The sequence below is a fragment of the Oncorhynchus nerka genome, linkage group LG22 (assembly GCF_034236695.1).
Source record: "Oncorhynchus nerka isolate Pitt River linkage group LG22, Oner_Uvic_2.0, whole genome shotgun sequence".
Taxonomy (NCBI): Eukaryota; Metazoa; Chordata; class Actinopteri; order Salmoniformes; family Salmonidae; genus Oncorhynchus; species Oncorhynchus nerka.
Genome location: NC_088417.1, coordinates 56,967,469 through 56,977,642, shown reverse-complemented (window position 1 = coordinate 56,977,642; position 10,174 = coordinate 56,967,469).

Here is a 10,174-nt window from a genome sequence, read left to right as displayed (position 1 = left end):
ACTTAAATTAGGTGGTTTAAGCATGTCCCAGTTTAAAGGTCACCTAGCAGGACAAATTCAGACTTAGTGTAAGGGGCCAGGAGAGAGCTTAGGGCAGGTAGGGTACGTGCTGGTGCTGATGGAGGACGATAGCACCAAGCAACAGTCAACAAAGAGCTATTTGAAAGTTTCATGCTTAAAACCAGCAAATCAAATTGTTTGGGGATTCGAAACACTCTTCCTTAACCACGTCTCAGTAATGACCAACACATCTGGATTGGAGCTGTGAACCCACACTTTCGATTGATCCAGTTTAGGTAATAAGCTTCTTGTGTTAACGTGCAGAAAACCCAGGCTTTTACGAGAGCAGAAATCAGTAAAGCAAATATCAGAGCTCACGTCAGAATTGGGGTTAGCAACTGTAGATGGGCCAGCATGTACATGCACATTTTCAGATTTCATCAACAGTAATACAATGCACAGCAGTGCTGATTTATGACATCTGAATGCGTATCAGATGGCAACAAGATCATATTGTACAGCAATTTCATCAGGTAACATGACTACAAAGCCGCGAGAGGTGGTTAGAATAGGATGGGAGGCCAAAAATGTTAAATGCATACATTTGTCAATCGCAAGTAATTGTGAAAAAAGGACTAACAGGTAGACTCGATATGACGTAGATGTAAACAGCATAGTGGGTCAATTTCCACAACAACTAAGAGCGTTGAAGCGCAAGGCTCAACTTCTCCGCTGTTTTGATGACCTTGCAACCATGCTCTGAACCACGTGAAGCAAACCCATGCACATGTGCATATACTATGTGAGGCAGTGTTGCCAACTTAGCGACTTTGTCGCTATATTTAGCGAGTATTCAGACCCCTCTAGCGACACATTTTCAAGATATTGACTCGTGACAAATCTAGCGACTTTTTCCGGTGTTTTTGGAGACTGACGTGAAAGATCGTATTGTTCTTACTCTTCTCAACGAGCAGCGGGTGCTGCTGTGGGCCCCGTCCCAAAGCACTCACAGGCGGCCCAGTCCTCACGCAGCAGTCCCTCCCAGCTGCAGTCAGAGCAGGAGATGTTCACCCCTCCGCGTCCAGACTGAAAATGAATCGCGCATGCGGGAAGCCGCAGCTGGCTGATCCCGCCCTGGCTTTACATTCAGGGTGGAATGTAAATGTAAAATGTTCTTTTTCTAAAATAAATCACTGCATTTGACTCACACAGTCTCAGTCACTTACTGACCTTGTCCACTGTGTGTGTGCCCCACTGTGACATAAGTTAAACATCTAGCTGGCTAGCTCATCATGTCTCAGTCTAAACTGTACACTCAAAAATACAGAAAGGAGTGGGAATCAAACCCTGAATTCAAAGGCTGGTTGAAGCCGTTTATTGGAGACGATACACGGGCATACTGCCTGTATTGTAAGGCTGTTATCTACGCCAAACTTAGTGATGTAAAAAAAACGTGACAACTCAAAACATACTCAAAAGACAAAGCCTTATAACAGTTCCACCCAAAACAAGCTGCCATTTATGGTTTAAAAAATAGACTGCAAAAAAGTCTGAGGCCACCATGGCATTAGCTATCGCTGAACTCTGTTCCATGCTGGCATGTCATGTGATCACATTGGAGAAGAATGTAGAGCTGCTTTCTCAGACTCCACTGCTGCTTCCCACTTCAACATGCACAGGACAAAGTACACAGAAATGATTAATGGTGTTCTAGCAGATGGTCGCAGATGGTTGGTCGCAGATGGTTGGTCGCAGATGTGGGTGACCAGCGTTTCAGCCTCCTCCTCGATGAGTCTACGGATGTACGTGTTTCTAAGTACCTGGGAGTTGTGATAAGGTACTTTAGTGACACCAAGCAGACAATTGTATCAACATTTCTGGGGCTTGTTGAGTTGGAGGGAGGAGATACCAAATCTATAGCCCGTGCTGTCGTAGCTTTCCCCGAGAAGTGTTGTCTTAAAAAAGAGAAACTCCTGGGGATAGGGACTGACAATGCCTCTGTTATGACGGGGATTAACAATGGGGTCCACAAAGTGCTGAAGGAGGAGTAATGGCCTCAAATATCTGGTTCTTGTTCGCTGTGTGTGCCACTCTCTGCAGCTTGCTCATTTGTAGTTATAAACATATTAAGGGTGTTTTTTTACTCTCTTTTTGTCTCTCCCATGGTGTTATTCCTCTCCCCTACAGCGTCCATCACAATTACATGGCCAATTATGCAAATTAGGCGATGACGTCATTTAGTTGGTAACACCAACACTGTTATAGAAGGCCTCTATTTTAAATGATACATTATTCAAAACATATTGCAACAGTCCTCTTGAACTGGAGATGTCCTCTATAACAGCGTTGATCAAAAAAAAATTGTACCAGGGACCGGCTAGCTAGGCAATCGCTTTATTATTTATTCAAAGCACTTTTCTGGGTGTTTTCTCCAACTGCTCAAAAGCTAGAGCCACATTCGTAGGAGGAAAATAGAAACTGCTCTGTTTGTCCCAACCTCTAGCAAATATTTAAATTTACTCCGTTAACTGCAGTTCTATGAACTAAGCAGTGCATTCAGTGAATTGTGATGAATCCAGTGCAATCTGTTGGACTTTTTCATTAGGGATATGCCGCGGGAAGAAATGTAATTGTGCATGTCAGCAGTTCATTTTCAAGATTAAGCACTTTCAGTAAAGCTAAAATGTTCCTTGATGCAGCTCCCTAGTCCATAGAGTTTAGTAACTCCATTTTGTGGCAGCAGGTAGCCTAGCCATCATTGTAAATAAGAATGTGTTCTTAACAAACTTGCCAAGTTAAATAAAGGTTTCATTTTTTTTAAACATATACAGAAGGATCACTAGTACTTAGTGTGAGACTATGGACCATGAACTTGAATAGATTTTGTTAGTTTATACTCTTTTATTAATCTTTTTTATTTTTTTCCAATTCTTTTTTTGTTGTTAACTTTTACATAACCTATGAAAACACAATGCCTTTATATTCAAATTTGACAAATACATTCCCTTATAATTGAATTTCCTCTACTTGTCACTATCAAAAATTTGACTGAAAACTTTTAGTTATTTTGATTTATTATTTTATTAAAGAACTACAGGTGTTTCTGTGGATTTGAGGAACTTCTGAACACAGTCAATTTGGATGGTTCCTAGGTACAATACTACTGCCTCCTAGTAGTTCCAGAGATTATTTTGAGGAGATGGTAAACTCCATTGGAATCGTATTAACACCCATTGTGTACATTATGTACGTTGCCATGTGTCGTCAATGTGCCGCACATTGCATTCTGCGCAATTCTGTGACAAGGCGAACTCTTCTTCAAAGAGTGAATTGGAGACAATTTGGCGCTAGCTGAAAAACCCATCATTAGCATGAATTTCGTGAATAAGAGGTACAACATTACACATCTTGTGTAATACATGTGTAATGCACGTCTTTGTTTTGCATGTTCTCGAATCCCACTGGTCTTCCTCTGTCCCGTCTAATTCCACTTGTCTGTCTGTCAGTCTATTCAATCAAAATTACAAGAGTGGTAATATTCAGACAGACCCAGGCCAGGTCCCTTGGTGCATCACACCACGGATCGCTTGACGTAGCCGACCAGTTCGGTGCCCTTGAGCCGGAGCTTGGTGGTGTCATAGATGCTTTGTGGATACGGGCCCTGATCTCGCTGTGTTTCTCCAGGCGGCTGGGATCAAAGCAGCGCTCACATGGCACTCAGCTTGGAGTTGGCAGCACTTTTACCATACGTTTCAACCAGAAGCTGTGCCACCTCTCCAAAAGATTGGCTGCTTCATGGGCATAGAGGCGTGAACCTATTTAAGTAAGTAAATACATGTTCACATAAAAAAAAACGGTATTATTGGCTAACTACAGCAGACTACTACTGTGTGTAGGCTAATAAGCTGCTTGTTAGCTACATACTATAACTAGCTGATGATATTTCACTTAGCTAACTTCATGTTAGCTTGTTATCTTGATATAGGCCTATTTATGATATAGGCCTATTTATCATTGTAAATTAAAAACTGATGCTCCAAATGCATTTGTTGATAACAGCAATGGAGGAGGGTGAAAGGATTTCCTGCTCCAGCTGTCAAAAAGGGAGTAGGTGTCCTGGTTAATATAGGGCAGGTTGTGGGATGACATTTTGAAAATATTCTCCAGTTTTAGTCCCAAAAGAGGAAAACTATGACAGAGAGATAATAGTCAATTGTAATACAATTAAGCCTGTTTCTTTGATGTCTGTCCTCAGCTATGGAGAGCTGTGAAAGCCTGTCTGCAGATGAGGTCCCAGGGAATGTCCCAAGAGACTGCTGGAACATCCTTGTATGCCATGGGTTGTACAGTATGTGTACTTATGTTAGCAAATGTTTTGTACAACAATACAGCTTTAAAGTCACACACAATGTAGGCTACAAATGTATTACATCTCCTGGATGTATATGCTGAGTGTGCAGGATTCTATTCCAGCCCAGCACTAACACACCTGATTCAACTTATCAAACATAATGAGTTGATGATAATGTGTATCATTGCTGGGCTGGACTAGATCTACTGCTCACCCAGTAGATCAGGGAGTTGAGCAAGGTTGGCCACCTCTGGTATAGACTTTTTTTGTTCACCTGAAGTTATGCTTACTAAGATGTCTAACATTTACAAACAAGTTAGATTATTTGTACATTTTGAAATTATATTTTGAGTCATTCAAGTGATTATTTGAGTGATTCTTTGAAGTGAAGTGTTTTAATTGTTAACTTAAATAAACGTTGACAGTAGTTGATCTTGAATAATGTTTTCACAGATCACAATTCTGCAATAAAAAGGTGTGAAGGGGATCTGTCTCTAATTGGTCTGTTTCTTTGTTGCTTTCTCGAATGACATTTTCTTTTTGTCCAGTTGTGAGCTCTCCAATTGGTTTTATTTGATTGTCATTCTGTCTCATGATATCAGCCATGTGAACCACTTTGCAGCTTATCATAATGGCATGCATCACCAAGGATTCTAAGCAATGTTTTAATGACTTGGCCAAATCTTTTGATACGGTAGACCATTCCATTCTTGTGGGCCGGCTAAGGAGTATTGGTGTCTCTGAGGGGTCTTTGGCATGGTCTGCTAACTACCTCTCTCAAAGAGTGCAGTGTATAAAGTCAGAAAATCAGCTGTCTCAGCAACTGCCTGTCACCAAGGGAGTACCCCAAGGCTCGATCCTAGGCCCCACGCTCAATACCTCCTGCAGCCCTTATCCTCCACATACAACACCTGTTCTGCCAGTCACATTCTGTCAAAGGTCCCCAAAGCTCACACATCCCTGGATCGCTCCTCTTTTCAGTTCGCTGCAGCTAGCGACTGGAACAAGCTGATACAAATACTCAAACTGGACAGTTTTATCTCTTCATTCAAAGACTCAATCATGGACACTATACTGACAGTTGTTGCTGCTTTGCATGATGTATTGTTGTCTCTACCTTCTTGCCCTTTGTGCTGTTGTCTGCCCAATAATGTGTGTACCATGTTTTGTACTGCTTCCATGTGATGCTACCATGCTGTGTTGTCATGTGTTGCTGCCTTGCTATGTTGTTGTCTTAGGTCTCTCGTTATGTAGTGTTTTGTTGTCTCTTTTGTCGTGATGCGTGTTTTGTCCTATATTTACATTTAATTTTTATTTTATTTTTAATCCCAGCCCCCGTCCCCGCAGGAGGCCTTTTGCCTTTTGGTAGGCCGTCGTTGTAAATAAGAATTTGTTCTTAACTGACTTACCTAGTTAAATAAATACATAACAAATAAATATGCCTACAGTATGATTGCTTAACTGGCCTAATTAGCCTGTGCAATAAATTTGCCCCTTGTCATTGTACATCTTTTAAAAAATATATATATATATTTGAAACTTTATTTAACTAGGCAAGTCAGTTAAGAACAAATTCTTATTTTCAATGACGGCCTAGGAACAGTGGGTTAACTGCCTGTTCAGAGGCAGATTTGTACCTTGCCAGCTCGGGTGTTTGAACTTGCAACCTTCCGGTTGCTAGTCCACCGCTCTAACCACTAGGCTACCCTGCCGCCCCAAGCAGAGAATAGCTAAACACACACTTAATTTGCATATTGATGAGTTAGCCGTACTGTATGTTCTCCATTTAAAATTATACCAATAGATAATGTATATGAGGCTAACCATAAGTCAGATTTTCAACATTTTTCTGACATGAGATTGTTTAGTGCAAATGCAAGCCTTGTATTCTAGGTACGGTACTGTACACAAAAATAAGGAGCTGGCCATTTGTAGGCTAATTAAAAATGTCAAAAAGGAAAATAATGTGGCGTGGGGAGCGTTGTGACACAAGTATAATGAAAAAGCCATTAGATATAATATATGAAAATCATAATGTTAAAATACCATAATCCAATTGGTAGCATATTACATGGAAAATTCATGCTTAGTGTATCATTTACAATGTTACAATGTGTCTTACTGGTGATTTCTATCCTTTGGTGGGTATATTTCACATTTTAATTTACTCAACACATTAACAAATGGTGGCTTTAATCAGTTTTGAGTTTTAGGTTGCTTGATGTTGATTGCTGGCTAGCAGCACAAGCAAACGTGCAAATCTCTCTTCACCCAACATCAACACCAACAATCTCTGTAATCCTCCTCCATGCCATTGACCTTATGATTTTTGTCTCTGTATTCTAGCCAAGCTAAATCATATAGAATTGGCTTTCCTCCATCTCTTTTGGTTTTCAAGCAACATCTGCTCTTCACCTGATTGGTTAGTGGCAGTGGTGGCTGCGTGCAATTAGCATAAAGTAGAGCAGAGCTGAACTTTTTCTATCGCTCCACTAGCAGGGTTTGAACCGCTCACCTTCCCACAATCTCCTGCGTATTGCTCTGTGCTCCCGTTGAAATTGAATGGGGGCGGCACTTCGTCTGGGGAATTCAGAAGTGGTGGAAACCCTTCTTTATCCCGAAACGAAGTGTCGTCTCCACGTGAATTAAGGAATTGGCCTAATTCGTTTATTTATTGGGAAAATGTCAAGGATAATTTCAAGGATAAAAAAAAAAGTCAACAGAATCATTTCCATTTTGGTCCTCATCAGACGGGCAAACGAATGCACATCTCAGGCAAGACTTGGTTCTGTTAAAGGCACTTTAGAGTTTTTTTTTTTACCCCAAATAATAATTTCCTCCACAACATTTTCTTTATATATATATTTTTCTCAAACCTCCCACGGGCCAGATTGAATAACCACCCCTGCAGTATACAGTATGTAATAGAAATAGGCCAACATATGATCACAACACTGAACTAGATCAGCAATAGACTCATTTTCCGTCCTCCTTTTCTCATCTTCCTCCTTCACACTATTCTTGACTTGGACCCTCTCCTTGCTCACGTATCTCGCGGCTGCTGTCTGCTTTGGCTTGCATCTTCTCATTTGTTTTTCATTGCCTCTTTCCTCCGGAAAAGCGCCTTCATGTCACCATTGTTAGGTATAGTGACTCTGGCTCTAATGGTGGTGTCTTGTTGGCGATTTTGGCTGCATTGACTGCCTTCAACAGCTTGGTGCTATGGAGGTACAGATGAAGTCGGAAAGTTTACATACACCTTAGCCAAATACATTTTGAACTCAGTTTTTCACAATTCCTGACATTTAATCAGAGTAAAAATTCCCTGTCTTAGGTCAGTTAGGATCACCACTTTATTTTAAGAATGTGAAATGTCAGAATAATACGGAAGACCCATTTGCGACCAAGCTTTAACTTCCTGACTGATATCTTGAGATGTTGCTTCAATATATCCACATAATTTTCTTTCCTCATGATGCCATCTAATTTTGTGAAGTGCACCAGACCCTCCTGCAGCAAAGCACCCCCACAACATGATTCTGCCACCCCCGTGCTTCACGGTTGGGATGGTGTTCTTGGGCTTACAAGCCTCCCCTTTTTCCTCCAAACATAACGATGGTCATTATAGCCAAACAGTTCTATTTTTGTTTCATCAGACCAGAGGGTATTTCTCCAAAAAGTACGATCTGTGTCCCCATGTGCAGTTGCAAACCGTAGTCTGGCTTTCTGGAGCAGTGGCTTCTTCCTTGCTGAGCGGCCTTTCAGGTTATGTCAATAAAGGACTCGTTCTACTGTAGATATAGATACTTTTGTACCTGTTTCCTCCAGCATCTTCACAAGGTCCTTTGCTGTTGTTCTGGGATTGATTTGCACTTTTCACAACAAAGTACGTTCATCTCTAGGAGACAGAACGCGTCTCCTTCCTGAGCGGTATGATGGCTGCGTGGTCCCATTGTGTTTATACTTGCGTACTATTGTTTTTACAGATGAACGTGGTACCTTCAGGTGTTTGGAAATTGCTCCCAAGGATGAACCAGACTTGGGGAGGTCTACAATTTGTTTTCTGAGGTCTTGGTTTCTTGGGTTTGAAGGTAGGCCTTGAAATACATCCACAGGTACACCTCCAATTGACTCAAGTGATGTCAATTAGCCTATCAGAAGCTTCTAAAGCCATGACATCATTTTCTGGAATTTTCCAAGCTGTTTAAAGGCACTTAGTGTATGTAAACCTCTGACCCACTGGAATTGTGATACAGTGAATTATAAGTGAAATAATCTGTCTGTAAACAATTGTTGGAAAAATGACTTGTGTCATGCACAAAGTAGATGTTCTAACCGACTTGCCAAAACTATAGTTTGTTAACAAGAAATTTGTGGAGCGGTTGAAAAACTACTTTTAATGACTCCAACCTAAGTGTATGTAAACTTCTGACTGCAACTGTATATGTCTTTCAGCACGCAAGTTTGATCCCTCTTTGTGTGGATGGGTCCCAGTGGCTTCCGAATGGGAGGAACAGTAACCTTCCCTCTCTGCTGAGATGTTGGAGCTGCATGCAGTCCTTGACTCTTCTCCTTACAGAAGGCACTCCACATCTGCAGCAGTGGAATTCTGGAGGGAAGATATGGCTTCTTTTCCTCAGTCTCAGTCTTTTCCACAGCCTTCAAACTAACATATCTTTTCAGAGCATTCTCTCTTTCTTCAGTCAAATCCTGTACTGGGATTCTGGAGGAAGGATGTGTGGAGAACCTTCTGCTTAAGCTCAGGAAGTATCTCGGTGGCCCTGTGATGAGATGGTGGGGCAGACTTAAGGGAGCAGCACCAAGGTTTGCTATTGAAGGATTATCTTCCTGTAGCATCTACAATAATCTCCTCAACATCAAGAAGATTGAGAGCGGTATCATTCGCACCTCGTGCTGCAACCTCAAGTTATCGTCTTGTAGCACTATTTATATTTTATGGTGATCTACTAGAATACACAGAGTGTACAAAACATTAGGAACACCTTCCTAGTATTGAGTTGCACTCCCTTTTGCCCTCAGAACAGCAGTCTCAATTAATCAGGGCATGGACTCTGCAAGGTTTCGAAAGCGTTCCTCAGGGATGCTGGCGGATGTTGACTCCAATGCTTCCCACAGTTGTGTCAAGTTGGCTGGATGTCCTTTGGCCGGTGGACCATTCTTGATGCACGCGGAAACTTTTGAGCATGAAAAACCAAGCAGCGTTGCAGTTCTTTACTCAAACCGGTGCACCTGGCAGCTACTACCATACCCCGTTCAATGGCACTTACATTTTTTGTCTTGACCATTCTCCCTCTGAATGGCACACATACACAATCCATGTCTCAATTATCTCAAGGCTTAAAAATCCTTCTTTAACCTGTCTCCTCCCCTTCATCTACACTGATTGAAGTAGATTTAACAAGCTTTCGCCTGGATTGACCTGGTCAGTCGGTGTCTTTGAACGTGTCATGTTTTGTGCTCTCAGTGTATATCTGAAGGAATCTGCCAGATTGTCTTCTTGATACTGGTGTTCTATGTTCAGTCGTCAGTCTCCAGAATGTTTGTTTTGAATGTATTAATTAGTTGTGACATCATGGCTTAGCTCACACAGAATTAGAACTTTCTACTTCTATGGGCTCACACGGTATGTAGTTTTGATGTCATAATGAACTAATACTGCCGGATATTGTGAATAATGCCACCTACCTGTATTGAACTGTTTGCCCTCATCTGACATTTCCTTGTTAGTGTACTCACTGAAATCTTCTAACACATTGTACATCAAATGATCGTGTAATATTACAATGGACGCTTCATACATAT